The following is a 16,607-nucleotide window of genomic DNA, read 5'->3' on the forward strand; positions in this document are numbered from 1 at the left end:
GGTGAGGAGGCTGTCTATTTCCTGAAAAAAGAAGAAAGTTTTGACTTTTTAATTTGAGTTTTTTTCTGTTAAATTCTGTGAATATTATTTAATGTTGTTAAGGTGCCACAGTATATTGCGACCACGGGTGGACCGGCAAAGTCTTGCTTTAAAATCTTTGTCTGTTGGGTCGATCAACTTGTGGGCTGGAGGTGAGTCCAACTACACCGACACAGAAAGATTTCTATACTTTTTAGTTTTGCTGTACACTGGTTGGTGTGATTGATTCCAGTGTGGGTGGAAGGGTCATAATGTCATTACTTTTCAATTTCTCTTCCAAACTCTACCTAGGTAGACTGAGGAGAATTATTCATAAACTTCAAATTAAAGTAAGTCTACCTAACTTCATCTTCAGTTTATGTGACGAATCAAAGATGCTCTGCACACTTAGGTTTAAGTAGAAGACACACAAATGTGATATGTTAAAAAAGAGTGAAGAAATAGAAAGTTCTAGAAAAATGGATGACAATAGGACAGGTGTTATATGATTAAACTTATTAGATCTTTTAGGAGTCTAGCAGCTGCGTTTTGGACCAAATGTAGATCTTGTTAGTAAGTTGTTACAGTTCTAGTGATGGATATCTGACAAGGAGTTTTAAAAGCTGGGATGGATCATTGCCTGTTACAGGAAGAAAGATTTGTGTACAGTATAATGGGGGTTAGCAATGTTATTTTCTGTTGTATTCTATGAAGATGCAACCAAGTGGCAGGATGTACAAAGTAGACCAAGGACTGGTCCCTGTGGAACACCATATTTGACCTAAACTAAATAGACTAATCCTTTGTTGCCGACTAAGATTGCTTTAGTCGCTTAGTCTTTTTCTTTTTTTCATGATGAATGACTTAATTCGTGGATGAAACAAACACGGGACTTTCACTCAGAAGAAAGCGGTTTGTACCACTTGTTAAACGAGAGGTCAAGATTGACTTAACGTAACGTATTTAATCACTTCTGACATCCTACGTCACATACGTAACATACTTAAATTACTTATAAACACTTTTTTGAACCAAAACATGATTTTTTTTTTTCTAAAGCTAACAAAGTAGTTATCTTGCCTAAACCTAACCAAGTAGTTTTGTTTTAATTCACAACATTGTTTCCCTTGAAACATATTGAGCGCGCGGGTAGGGGCCGTGGCGCGCCCGAACCTAAGACTCCCGAGTTCACTACTCACACAAGACTCACGCTACGGTTCATTAGCTGTGAAAGGGGCTGGCTAAAACATAGAGGGCGGGTCAACCATCACCATTAAAAGGAAGTCTCTGCTGAGTTCATTGATACCTCACACAAGGGGTCTATCTTAAAAGTTCAAATTTTATGAAGGGGCGGGGCTTAAGCATGGGGGCGGGTCAACCATACCAATAAAAGGAAGTTTCTGCTGAGTTCAATGACACCTCACCGCAGTCTCTACCTTAACCGGTTCAAATGTTATGAAAGGGGCGTGGCCTGAGTAAGTGGGCGTGGTCATATTATAGGGGCGGCTCAGTATCCATGTAGACCACACATTCTAAGTTCATAAATTGATATGTTTGTCATATAAGGCAGTTCCTGTGGCCAGCCTATGACCAAAGTCAATTTTGGCCTGTAGGTGTCCTCGGCCTGGACTCTTGTCCACGACAAATTTCGGGCAATCGACGCACCTCAAGTTACACAACTCTTTGGTCATCGCTAAACACTCAAAATGGCCGCCACGCCACGCCCACACCCGTCTGCAAAGTTTTTTTAATACTTTTCATCGTTTGTTGGGATGTACAGACCAAGTTGATCCTCGGATGAAATCTCTAGGAGGAGTTCGTAAAGTATAGCACCTTGACTTTAGGCCTACTCCTGTTGCCACTAGGGCGTTTGTATTCGGTTTATTTTCCTCGGCTTAAACCTGAAAAGTTTGAGGTACCGGACACATTTCGAGTTACACCCACTCCTGTTGGGCGCGCAAAATCCGCCCGCCACGGCACGCCTATACGAAAAGTTTTTCTTAACATTATCATTAACATCTTAAGATGCACAGACGAGTTGAAGTTGACGGATGAAATCTCTAGAGAGCGTTAAAGTAGACTGGAAATGGCCAAAACGCACTAATTTCGAACTTTGAGATCAAAATGGCGGACTTCCTGTTGGGTTTAGGGTATGGCTGTACATCTTGACATGTTACATATGTGTACCAAGTTTCGTGAGTCGTTAAACGCACTGCAGGGGCTCAATTTTCTTAACTTTGGGCTAGCGAGCCATTTTTGCGCCTATTCAAACCTAAAATGTAAATGTTCACCAGACTTGATCGACCGCCAAATTTGGTGAGTTTTGAATATATTAAGCCCCTCAAAAGCCAATTCATTTGAGGAAAAAGAAGAAAGAAAAGAAAAAAGAAAGAAAGAAAGAAAAATATAATTCCTTCAGTTTCAATAGGGGCCTTCGCGCGTCGGGCTAATGATGTGTCGATGTATGGTAACTTAATTTTTTAGGAGACAAAGTTGGTAAATGCACACATGACACTGTAGATTAAAGTTGAACTAAGAAGTTGGACTTGACTGTGACGTTTACAGACGTCATAGATTTAGCTAACCTGTGGGATTGTATGAAACCTGTCTTACTGCTTGCGTTCCCTGCCCCATCCAACTTCTGTTTAGCGATGAGGTGCCATACCTCAGCAATGCACTTGAGTTAGATTACTACAGTATTTCTGACAAGAATGATGGGAACAGAGTGGACGAAAATAAACCTAGGTTGTATTTAACCAGAATTATCATTCAATAAACATTTACTATTGAATATAGCACAATCAAGCACCATTTTAACCAAGGTAAGACTAAAACTTGGTACTATTTTGTTAGCATGCAGGAGCAACAGCACCAGTAAACCATTGGCACACTGTGTAATCCTCATTGGACCTATTTAATCTTGTTTCTGTCCTTTTTAATACAAAGGAATACAGGAATACAAAACCTTTTCCGCTGTTACCGATTTGTGTCTAGCTTTCTGCCCTAGTGAGCTACTGAAAAAACTTGCAAGGAAAACTCAAAGATTTTGGAGCTTACAAGCCTGCACGTTTGGAAGCAAAAGAAAATCTAAAGAAAAAGTTGTTTTCTGTGTGTAGATTTTGTGCGGCTGATTCAATCAGTATGCTGTTGAGGTTAAGAAGCTGAGCAAAAGTCAGAGAAGTGTGAAGAGGAAAAGCTCCCCTCGATGCTTAGACTATATACTGGGCTGTCACGGAAGGTTTCTTTGTATAGATGAGAGTCTATCGGGGCACCTCTCTCAGGGAGACAGAGCCATAATTCTGCAAACACTAGCTTTGCTCTTTGGCTTGAAACATCTGCATGCTTTGTGTACACTTTTTTGTTTTGAAGATAATGAGCAATAGCATAAATCTGAGTAGGTGGAGGGTGATTAAATAGGAAACCTTTAGCGATTCGAAAGAAGATGCAAGATGAATTAATTGGGGGAAAAGGGAAACGTTATTGCATGTGAGAGTATACCTGTGCACTAAAAGTTCCACGTTTGTGTCATTACACAGTTTTCAATAGTGCATCATTCCGATAAATTATCACGAAAGACACTAGCTGTGGCCCAATATCTGAAATTCTGTAGGAATGTGTAAGTAATGTGCAGGTAAATATTGATTGTCAATAAATGAAGGAAAATGAGGAGGAGATAAAGTCTGAGGCAAGATGATCCTCAAGTTACAAAATTCAAGATAGATGTCATCTCGTTTCATTTGTCGGGATTGCTGCTGTGATGTTGCGGCGACAAATGAGGGGGATGCACTTGAACTGTAGGCACTAGGTGGCAGCAGAGTGCTTGAAATGGATGACAGGATGTACTATCTACTTCCTAACGATGTGGTCAGCAATGGCAGAGTGGCGCTGTCCGTGTTTCCGCTGGTTGGCACAGGAAGTGGAACTGTGGCTCTGGATATATGTGTGTTGTATGTCTCCTAAAAGACTTTATTTTTTATTTTACTTAGGCTGATATTTAAACTTCCACGCAATTTTTATACCATGTGACTTCATTAAATCTGAGTTCTAAAACATGAAAATTAGGCTACAGCTTCTTGCTTCAAGTTTTCAACAATAAAGATCAACCCTAATCCTAACAAACGCGAGGTCGCTATTCCGTCTAGTTCATGGAGCGTGCATTGTCTGGTACCAAAGAGATGAGGAGACAAAGTCGAGTGACGTAATTCCTGCCCATAAGAGTGGGAAATTAATGATATACAGTAATAATAAACTGTGCAGCTGATCTGCTTTTAATTATATAATCTGTAATATTTCCATATTAAAATAACCATGTAGTGGGCTTAGAAAATAAAGTAAATGCTTTATGAAGCTTCATGAGGCTTAATTTGGCCATCACAACGTTTTACCGCTGCAGCAATCACGTCAACTGAAACGAGGAACATCTGTGCAGACCATGGTAATTTCTCTCATCAGGACATAGTACATCCATAATATTGCAACCCTCAGTGGTGCTCCGTAGTCTGACATCCTAATATATTGACAACTTTAACATTGGATCACTAGTTCATTAAATCTGATTGCAGTATGTGCTGCTTTCTTTGAAAAAAAAAAAAAAAAACAGGACATTACCTACAAATTCTGAAACAATCTAAACAAACAGGAAAAAATAATTAAAAAAAACTCATATTGCTTTGAACATCCAGTGTTTGAAGCAAGGTGGTAAATTGATGTGGCTTTCTATTTTAGAAGAAAGTTTGGCATGCTGCCTTGACTGGACATTTGTGGAAATATGGGCTACCTGGGAAGTACAAGATAAGTGAAGCTGCATGTCTGCCTGCCCATTTCTGCTGCTTATGCCACAGCTATTTTGGTGACAGGCAACCCATATAGCATCCACCCGAAGCATGACTAAACCTAGTTGTCGTAGAGTATACTTTATCCTATCTCCATTTCAATTTTTAAAATGTGGTATTTGTGTTATTGTCTTAGATAAAATATTTCCATGTCTAAAACAGCATGATGGTACAAGACGAAATCATCATAGAAATGGCAATAAAACCATTCTTTTCAGTAACAGTAGAATCATACTTTCACTATTCAATGCAGTCACTAGAAATGTTTTTTGAGTTGCACATCCACTGTTGCAAAATATAATAATATAACGCAGTAAGGCTCTCAGGCATTCTGTATTGCTTTAAATATTTATTGCTGCATCCAGGACTGAGCCTCTGTATATGGGTGCATGCTCTACCAGGTGAGCTACCCAGACGCCCCACCTTTTCGTGTCTTTTGTTTGAAAAAGTAAACTCTTCAAATGCACATGTGGCACCTGTTTACGTCAATGATAAATTAAGGCTTTTTCTGCCACTCCTCACTCCTTAACTACAAGCTTTATCAAAGATGAGAGAACATGTGAGAAGACTGTAAACTGGGTAGTACTGAAATGTTTTCTACCATTTCTGTCAAGGATTTTTATTTTAGGAGGCCTGAAATCCCGGCTCGCACTGGAGCCATCGTTAACATAACCCCTCCAGAACTGTATAAAAACAATCTTATTATTTATGATAGAGCGCAGAGCATCAATGTCATTTAGTTCTTCCCGTGTGTGAGTGGTGCAGGTTGGCCACAAGCTCTCAAAAGACTAATTTAGTCTAAACAAAATATGTAACATCATAGCATTAAGAAATCAGCATCCTACTTTGGGGTTTTCAATATTTAAGTAGTTAGTTAATAATAGTGCTAAAACCGCTGACTTGACTTAACTAAAACTTATCGAATGTATCAACATGACTAAAATGTGGTCGGTTAGACAGTTATAATGTTGGTTTTGATAACCTTTTAATGAATTTCGCAGCCCTTGACTGAAATGCGGCAACGGAGACCAACCAGTAACTAGAGTCACTGGCTTCCTACCAATGAACACTGCCAATTGTGTTCGACCGGGCCAAACTATTCTGTGAACATAATTAACACCTCGTTGTGGCTGTTGACTGCTGATCAGAACACAAGTAATGAACAAATTTAGCAGAAATGTGTCTGTTTAATTTCAAAGTGATTTCCTGAAAAATCTTTTATTTATCTTTTTAGTTACCGTCTAATCTCAGGCTTTACAGTGTTTGCATGCAGATCCAAAGTTAAAGGGATATGCCACCCTTTGTTGAAATGGGGCTTATCACGGTCTCCCCTAGCTGTGGATAGGTGGGCCAACACATTTTGTGTGCATGTATTGTTTTAGTCCGGTGCAGCACCGGCAGCGCCGCCGCTAGTTAGCTTAGCGTAGTGAATGGAATCCTATGTTGCCGGTTAGCATGTTGTGAGTAAAAGTGAGCCAACAAAAGACAAAAAAAACAACCTAATTACTTGCACTGAGACAAAAAATGCGTTGGCCCACCTATCTACAGCCAAGGTAGACCGTGATAAGCCCTATTTCAAAAAACGGTGGCGTATTCCTTTAAGGATTGTAAATACTTACTTCCAAACACAATTTAGAACTCATGTGATTACACTGCAGCAGATTTTCAAAACCTCAGTATAATGATGAATCCTTTTTCTTTACCGTCTTCCCTGAGAGGTCAGCATCACATACAGAATAAGAGCGTAAAGTTGGTAGAGATCCAATATCTTGCTCAAGGACACTTCAGTCGGGCAAATGCTTAGAAAATGGATGATGTTGACAATGTTGTACTTTTAGGAAGGCAGCTGTTTTGATGCCAAGGAACTGAAGACCCCCAATATGTCTATAAGAGATACATTGACAGCATCTCTTCTGCATGACAAACTGGGTTGTTACATGAGGGCAGCAGTGAAAGTGGGAGCAGTGAACCAACACATACAGCCTCTCTAACACACTTTCTGAAAAACAAGTTCTTGAATTTCGCTCAGGTAGAGTTCCAGTAGGTTCCTGCTTGTGGATTTTGTAATCCTCAGTCTCTTTGAATCCAATCACTCAATGTTGCTGCTGGCAGGTCAGTAACTAACACATACGCACACTGATGGAACCATCACTGATGTAAGTGTGCGGACCAAACAGAAAAGGTGCATTTTGAAATCCAAGCAGGATTCATCAACTGCAAAGGTCAACTAGAGGTTTTTTCCATCACTCTCTGCACACTGCTGAGACATCCTCTACCTTACATTACTCACTGGAAGTCACTTTGAAAGTAAGGCTGGAGGATGGTGATTGACAGACAGATACTTATTGTTCTTGTCATGTGAAAACCTTAGAAATCCAAAACCCAGATGTTTTGCATGAAACTAGTAACTAGGGTTGTACATCGATCTGGATCAATTCAATCCTAAACAATCCAATATTATCAATACAAAGTGAAAATATCGATACATCATCTTTAAGAAGCGGCTTTATTTTGAAATTCCCACATTATATTTATTCTTTTTTATTAAAAAGAGTAGTTTTTTTATTTAAATGTCTGGAAGAGCTTAGTAATAAAATTGTCAAATCATATTTTAGTTGCTTTTTGTAAATATATATAAATGTAACTGAATGTGTTAAATGGGCTTATATCATCTCGTATTGGTCGTAGGGCCCCATGAATTCAATCAAAATTGTATCGTGGTAGACTTTGTGATAGCAGTAAATATTGTATCGTCGTCCAAAGAATGGATATAATATTGTATTGTGATAAAATATGTGATACACCCCTACCTTCTATTTTTTTGTGATCATTGATTTACGAAGATACACTTTTGATTTTTGCTCCTTAAACGTTACTGCTGGTACGGCTGTAACTGTAGACTTCCCTGCAGATTTTTAAATGACATTTACCGGACTGCTGATAAATTCTCAAATTGACCATCACACATCGTTATTCTGGAACATCTGCAGGCTACAACATTTAGATGGACTAATGTTACATTATGTCCAAAAAACCTTCTCAGATGAGGAGTCTGTATACTAATATTAATATAGTATCTTGCATCAATAGAAATCTAGCCCAAAAAACAGGCTTAGAAGACAGACTATCATAGGTGTGAGACAAATTATAGGAAATGGATATGAAAATATGATATGCAATGTACTGTATATGTATGAGGAAATGGATATTTCTGAAACCTTTTTTATGCTTTACATTTGAGGTTGAATTAGCTCCATGGAATTCTCACAAAGGTGAATAGAGAAGGTATACGGAATGGATAAATGTTGGAGCTATGAAGTATTCATGTGACACACAACCCCGCCAGCTGAACCATGATGGATGTCCTGACTGCGTTGGAGAATTCACAGGAAAGATATCCATTTTATTAGTACTGTATTTCCACAATATGTCCATCTGCTCAGCACCTCTTATTTCTCTCTTCATTCTTATGCCTCATCTTTCTCTCCAGCATTCTTTTAACATGGACATTTTTCATTATTGCGCCTTTCCCCACTGAAACTGGGCGTTGGCTTAACATAGAGCAAAATGGGGAATAATAAAAGAGTGACAAAAACGTAAGAGTGACAAAAAAATAAGGATGGCCAGCTGTGGTGTTGGCATTCTGTAGCCTACATGTTTTACCTGAAGTAAGCCAATGCTACAGTATACTGTGACACGGCCCAGTCTCATGGCAGTTTGTGAAATTGTGACATTATTTAATCTATTGATTCATGTACAGGGACACGTTCATGTCGTTTTTTTCGTGGTGGTGAGGATGAATTTTAAACTAATGTATTTCAATGGGAAGTGTCTTTCGTGATAACAGCACGATTACGGTAGCGAGTAGTATAGAAAATCCGCGTAAGGAGGTTGGTTGGGGTGGTGTATGGGTCAAACGACACAGGACTTTCACCCCAGAGACCGGGGATCGCGTCCTGTGTGTGGCCGTCCGTCCCGTTGTTGTCGCCGGCGTGTAGCGTTTCATTTCCCCATTGTTGCGTCAACCCAGAGACCGCGAATCGTGTCCCAGCGGCCATTGTTGTCATTGTCTACAGTGTGGTGTTTCATTTCCCCGTTGTTGCGTCCCCCAGAGCAGCCCAGTCATGACCCTGTACACAAATCAGTAGATCAAAATAACATGACCATTTCACGAACTGCCGTGAGACCGGGTTGTGTGACAATACTGAAGTGATTTGGGACCACTGTTTCAGGTTGTTCCATCTCAATCACTGGCAGTTCGCTGCCAGGAAGTAACCAGGCGAGGGTGTGAGCTTTTGTCAATGTTGGACTCGAAGTGCAAGGCTGTTGCTATTTTCCTGGAGACAGTGTACCTTGTACATGTTGAGCTCAAAAATGTCTTTAATATAGTAAAGATTAATTTGTATCTTTTTTTTAAATAAGATAAATATAAGCACAGCAGCTATTAGCCTACCACATACTGCATAGCACCGATGCTTAGGTTATTTAAAAAAGAAATCTGCAATATCATCAACTAATGTCAATGTCAAATTGCAACTTACTTGTTTATTTGCAAATACAAGTACTCCTTGTCTGTAGTTTTTATTTATTTTTTTAATACTGTTTGGGTGCAATCAGGCTCTGGATGAGATTCCATTGTTGGCCCGGGGGGACGGTGGGTGGTTGAAGGGCTGGCAGGGTAACATACAATCCGCTCCTGCACTTTACTCTGGAGGAGCGAGGTTGGCTCTCTGACATAGTCATTCTCTCCACGAGCTGCTTCAGCCACGCAAACGGACAAAATGTTAGTCATGGCAATACTGTATACCACAGCAGTGATTCATCTGGCAAAAATGGAAAACAACACTCATCCGCAAGCATTATTCTGTTCTGCCAATAAAGTTTGGGCAAATAGTTTGATACTGACTGAGGTCTGGGCATACTTCGTTTCAGAGACAAAAAAAGTTTGCTGTTTATTTCTACTATACCCAGACTGCTACACTATGCTTTCAAAGGGTGACAGAGTTGAAGGCAGGCTGTTTGGAGTCAGGGCTGAACCTGTTGTACCAATCTGGATACACAGACATGGAGCCAACATAATGTCCATTTATAATGTTGGCCTTGGACATCAGGCACACTGTGGACTAATACTAATACAAAACATATAGAGCAAATCCCTAAGAAAAGTATTTTTCATTTATTCTAACTGTAATCCTCCTTCAATTCTACCTCAAATGTAAATTCCCAATATGTAACAGAGTTGATACAATCACCTCAGCGCTAAAAACAAGTGTCTGGGGAGAACAATTTAGATTATTTTCATTTATCATCCAGACAGAAGAGTTGTGACAGGTATAAACCAAAAAACGTTGGTCATATTTCATTGGAAAATACAATTACACAGTAATGTAAGTATAATCAGATAAACCGCATACTGATTTTATTATCATTTTTAACTGAGCAGATTTTTTTAAGCATGATGCAACATGAGGTGTGACAACAGATAAAACGCAATTGAAAAGACAACTGGTTCTGATTTAATAAAAGCTTTATACTGCAAGCATTATTCACTATTAGTCATTATTTATCACACGTGATAATTAGGAATTTGCTGATGCGGTGTCTTTAGCAATTACTGTATGTGTGAATTATACCAACATTTGCAGAATCCTGAGCCTTTTTGGTAAGGTTACTAGGAAAACTCAGCCAAGAGTAGTTTTATTCCTACGGAGCCCCAGACATGACATCCGAAAGAAATAAAATAATTGTGGCCACGAAATGCTAATTTGTGGCCATGAAATACTAATTTGTAGCCACAATATACTAATTTAAAAACTGTGACAACAGAGGGTGCTGCTGAACATAGTCTGCCCGTACGTGGTAGACAATGGAGGGCGAAGAAGAGCGTCTATGCAAACGGTGCAATAACATTAATACATTACATCCACGGGTGCAAGCTGTATGATTATTCACAGTTTATTGCTTCCTAAGGGGAAAGAGTAAACCGCTGGTGACCATATTAACCACCTCGGGCATAGTAACATGTTTATCTGAAAGTAAATAAAATATATTAAGGTACATTTTCTCTGAAATATTTCTAAACGTGTATTTCTTTGTGACTGCATGCACGAGTTACATTTGTAATAACCTACCTAAAACCTACATTAACTTAAAATAATATTTTACTGTAAAGAAAAGAGAGAACTAAATATTTAATGGACCAGCACATTGGATAAATTGTCAGAATATGTGACCCCACTGTAACTGCTTAATAAAGGAGTTAAACTTCAAAATATTGTTAATGTCACACTAATCTGGACACGTTTTCTTATTTAGAGTCATCACAGAGCCAGTACAACAGAGGTCACCATATCTGACAAGTAGCAGCCATCAGAATATGTGACCCCACTGTAACTGCTACTGTACTTATAATATATGGTGACCTCTGAGGTACTGGCTCTGTGATGACTATAAATAACAAAATGTGTCCAGATTAGTGTGAAGGGATGACATAACTACCCGCATTATAGTTTGGCTACGTCGTTATCCCCAAAATAATAAATTAGTATTTCGTGGCCACAAATTAGTATATTGTGGCCACAAATAAGCATTTCGTGGCCACAAATTAGTATTTCGTGGCCACAAATTAGTTTATTGTTGCCACAAATAATTATTTCGTGGCCACAAATTAGTACTTCGTGGCCACAAATTAGTATATTGTTGCCACAAATAATTATTTCATGGCCACAAACTAGTATATTGTGGCCATAAACTAGCATTTCGTGGCCACAATTTATTTAATTTTTTTTCGGATGTCATGTCTGGGGCTCCGTATTATTGTCCCCAAAACAAGTTTATTTTTACCAAAATTAGTATACCAAAAAAAATTTTTTTGTTGTTGCAATTTTTTACAAAAGCTGCTGTAAAATCAGGCATTTTGGGCTGCAACAATCTCAAAAAAAGGCAGCAAAATCCTGGAGGGACTGGAAAATGTTATTCCTCCGCCATCAGGTTATTAAATTCAGAAAGTAGCTACTTTAAATAGGATCCTTATCAACAGCTTACATGATAAAGTATGCAACGATGACTATTATTATTTTATTCTTTCTATAGTACTGTCATTTTGTCATGATACACTGACCTCTGTTTGTCTGTTTTACTGATTTGTGCTGGACATGACATTTTGGATGTTGACATAACACTGTTTCAACTACTCTACCATGCAGTTGTCTTATTTTGACCTGCAACTTATCTAATAGAGAGAGGAATTAGGTATGGTATTACTTTATCACACATTTACACGAGCAGATAGATAGCATTTAAGTCATAGCCTACAGAAGAACTGAGCAGGAGCACAGTCTTGGCCTAAGTACGTTCCCCCCCATGCAGCTTTGATGTATCTAAAAGCTAACATTAGAATAACGGTTGTAAGTAAGATTTTGCAAGGGAAATTTTTGCATAGCCCGGGGGCTAGAATATTGTAACCAATAGCAACCCATGGGCCAATCATCATCAAAGGCAAACCTTTTTAAATCAGGTTCTGAACCACTCTCTCACTTCTCTGCCAGTGAAGCTGCTGCTGCCGTGGTAACACAACTGTGGCTGCCTTATTAAAGCAGACGGTTCGGTGTGATAATGGATCTTGCCTTCCTCACACCTCAATTAACAAGTTTCTGCACACCATGACTAGTTAGTCTTAATATAAGGTTCAATTATTTCCTCAAATTACTTGCTTTAATTACTTACTTGAAATTCAATCACTTTTTTAGATTAAACTCATTTTGAAGAGCATTATCAACACCATTAATATTATTAGGCAACGCTTGGGGATTGTGTGTGGCTCCCGAGCCCGCAGTAACTCGGTGACATAATGAGCAGGTAATGAGTGGGTCAAATACCAATTCCACCATCTAGTTGAGTTTGAGTAGGATTTTCTATACATGCCATTGTTCAGACATGAAATACTGTATGATTACAAAGCCCGCCAACTGTGCTACTTTTATTTAATTAGACAGATAAACATGGTTTTGGCAGCTTGTGATATGTTGGTTTCCTCTTTATTTTTTATTTGAAATGCCAATTCATCCAATATGATGCTTTATGGCTCTGTTTAGTTTCTATTTTATTCTATTCTATTTTAGTTTATGCATCTCTTATTATTTATTACTGTTACTTTCTATACCCATCTGTATTTATTTCTGTTGTTACTATTGTACTGCTGCGCCAACTGAATTTCCCTGTGTCAGACCAATAAAGGTGTATCTCGTAGCCTCTCTTTTCCTGTTTCCTTGAAATACATTATGTCGACTCCACAGACTGTATATGAATCAATTCTGTGAGCGTAGTCAGTCCTCTGAATTACATTAGTCACTCCAAAGCGGATGATTAAAACATGCTCTTCCTGTCTGCAGATTGCTGCTGTATATGGGAGGTCGCCTCCCAAGTACCAGCGTGACCAATTTCCATTTTATGTCCCGCTGTGACACAAACGGGAATTACAGTGACCCCCCCACATTGATTGGCTGGGACATCATTTCCAGGCGTCCCATAATTAGGCTTGGAGGTAATCCCTCTCTGTCTCGTCCCCGCTGCATTTTTTTCCTTGCGAGAGCTGACCTCTGTCTAAGATAAGGAGTACACCTTCCTTGTCTCGCTCTCGTCTCTCGGTTCGCACGAGCACTTCTGAGGCGAGCTGATAAACCTTTCTTTTGAGGAGACTTTTGTGTTGGAAGCTCGCCCTCCATTTCTTACTGGCTGCTTGTCTCTCAGTCAATCAGCAGCCAATTAAGAAAACCTCATGCTGGTTCTGTCTGCTCCTCTGCCACCCTCTCTGTCTGTCTCCCTGCGTGAATATCTTGTCTGAACCTTCTTGTTCATTTGTGGCTGTTGACCACGCTGAAAGGAACGTCAGAATACAGTGAACCTGTAAGGTTGTAAAATCTGGGCACAAGATGAAAAATGCTCACCTGAGCTTTATTGAAATATGTCATTCATGCCTGAAGAACTTCCCTCACTTGCGAATCCAGTTTTGTGTGAATGGGACAACAACAACAACAACAACAACAACACACCTCAATGTGAAATGTTGAGTGAATAAATAAAATAAGAAACAATTTGTATGCTAGGAATTTGCAGCCTTGCTGGACTATTTAACGTACAATTTGTAATTTTTTGCATTGCTTGGGGGTCTCTTAATCAAAACGGTAACAAAGGACACAGTTTGGTGTTGCTGTGAATTAGTGTGGGATCATGGGAGTTGTGGTCTTCACCAGCATTGCCGCGATTGCAGTCAGCTTTTCAGATTGTCACGTTTTAAATCAGTGTTTGTCCGATGCGGCAGTTTGCTCAACTTGTTTCTCTGATAAATCAGGATTTAGACAACCAACACAAATTTAATGGTATGAATAAAATTACAGATTTCTCTAGCTTTGAACATTGTTGGAAACATCTGGGATAATATAAGTACACAATAGGGTTGAGCGATATTGACAAATTGTGATATTGTGATATTATTGATTATGAGTATTATATCGATATTCATTTTGATATTTTTAAACATATGTAAAATTACAAAAGTTATGTGAAAACGCATCAAAATAGATTCATAACAAAATAAAACTGGCAGTCATATTGGACTGGTACAACATGAATAAATAAGTAAATAGTCATGTGAGTCAATGTCAGAACAGGACATGTTTTCCTGGTTGGACAGTATAAAATATATAAATAAAGAGAACAGGACATGTTTTACTGGTTGTACAGTATAAAACCAATATATAAAGAGAACATGACATGTTTTACTGGCTGTACAGTATAAAACCAATATATAAAGAGAACATGACATGTTTTACTGGCTGTACAGTATAAAACCAATATATAAAGAGAACAGGACATGTTTTACTGGTTGTACAGTATAAAACCAATATATAAAGAGAACAGGACATGTTTTACTAGTTGTACAGTATAAAACCAATATATAAAGAGAACAGGACATGTTTTACTAGTTGTACAGTATAAAACCAATATATAAAGAGAACAGGACATGTTTTACTGGCTGTACAGTATAAAACCAATATATAAAGAGAACAGGACATGTTTTACTGGCTGTACAGTATAAAACCAATATATAAAGAGAACAGGACATGTTTTACTGGCTGTACAGTATAAAACCAATATATAAAGAGAACAGGACATGTTTTACTGGCTGTACAGTATAAAACCAATATATGAAGAGAACAGGACATGTTTTACTGGTTGTACAGTATAAAACCAATATATAAAGAGAACATGACATGTTTTACTGGCTGTACAGTATAAAACCAATATATAAAGAGAACATGACATGTTTTACTGGCTGTACAGTATAAAACCAATATATAAAGAGAACAGGACATGTTTTACTAGTTGTACAGTATAAAACCAATATATAAAGAGAACAGGACATGTTTTACTAGTTGTACAGTATAAAACCAATATATAAAGAGAACAGGACATGTTTTACTAGTTGTACAGTATAAAACCAATATATAAAGAGAACAGGACATGTTTTACTGGCTGTACAGTATAAAACCAATAAATAAAAAGCATGTCTACAGAACAGGACACAACTTTTCTTTGGCTTCTCTGATTCGTTCCATTTTGTTGTCTCTATCTATTTCTTCACGTACACTGTCACTCTGTCAAAATATGCACACACGTCACGTGGTACGCTCCATAGGGTTTGTCATGTAGTGGACCCGTGAGCTAACTGGCACGGTAACTGGCCAATGAAATGATGATCATTATAGCGTTTCAAGCGGGCTCTAAATCAAACACGACTAAGCCACACAGCCAACGGACAGGACACATCGCTCCACAAAATAAACAACATTTTGCATACTTATCATGACCCTTTCAATATAATATTGCGCAACGTGATATCGCGATAACGATATTGAGTCAATATATCATGCGCCCCTAAAACACAACTCAACAAAATATATAACATAGGTCTAGTTTTTCTCCGGAAATGTTACATATTATACCTTTAAATCATGAAACTAAAATAAACTAATTCAGTTACATATATAATGTTAAATTTGTTATGTGTAACATTTTCATGCTTTGAGCAGTTTAAATTAAATTTCTTTCACCTCCACTGTATTAGGGCAGAGGCATAAAAATCTCAGAGGCGGATATCTCAAAATCAAATCTAAAACATCTGCTACATACCACATAGTACCATAGTCAGAATATATGTTTTTGTAATATTGGTGAACTAATCCTTTAAGTCAGTTTGCATGAATCTTTCTTTGACAAATTTTTCATATTTCTCTATATAGTTAATACAGTGAAAACTTATCATTTCATAATAGAGGAGTAATAGTGTATCAAGAAGCAGAAGTTTTTTGTTTCACACATTGAAACATTTCACGCATCACATGTATTCACACATAAAGATTGCCCCCCCACTGAAGTGTTCTCATGTTCCATTTAAACAGCACGGCAGATGGGCCATATCACAAGAAAAAAAACAAAAAACACATTTCTTTTATCAGAAAGGTCACATTTGCAAACATTTGCTATGGTGTCAGACACTGATGAAGATGCTGCTTAGTGAGTGAGGAACAACTGCTGCTAATGTGAGAAAGGAACTCTTGTTTGTTGAGTGAGATGATTAGTTAGTGTGGCAGTTCATTCCATCTTTGACTCAATGAGGTTGTTTTGAAATGTGTCAAGTCTTTAGTTTTTTTTATCAAGCTGGCAGACAGTTTGATCTCTGCCCCGAGGCTCCTTAGG

The sequence above is a fragment of the Perca fluviatilis genome, chromosome 11 (assembly GCF_010015445.1).
Source record: "Perca fluviatilis chromosome 11, GENO_Pfluv_1.0, whole genome shotgun sequence".
NCBI lineage: Eukaryota > Metazoa > Chordata > Actinopteri > Perciformes > Percidae > Perca > Perca fluviatilis.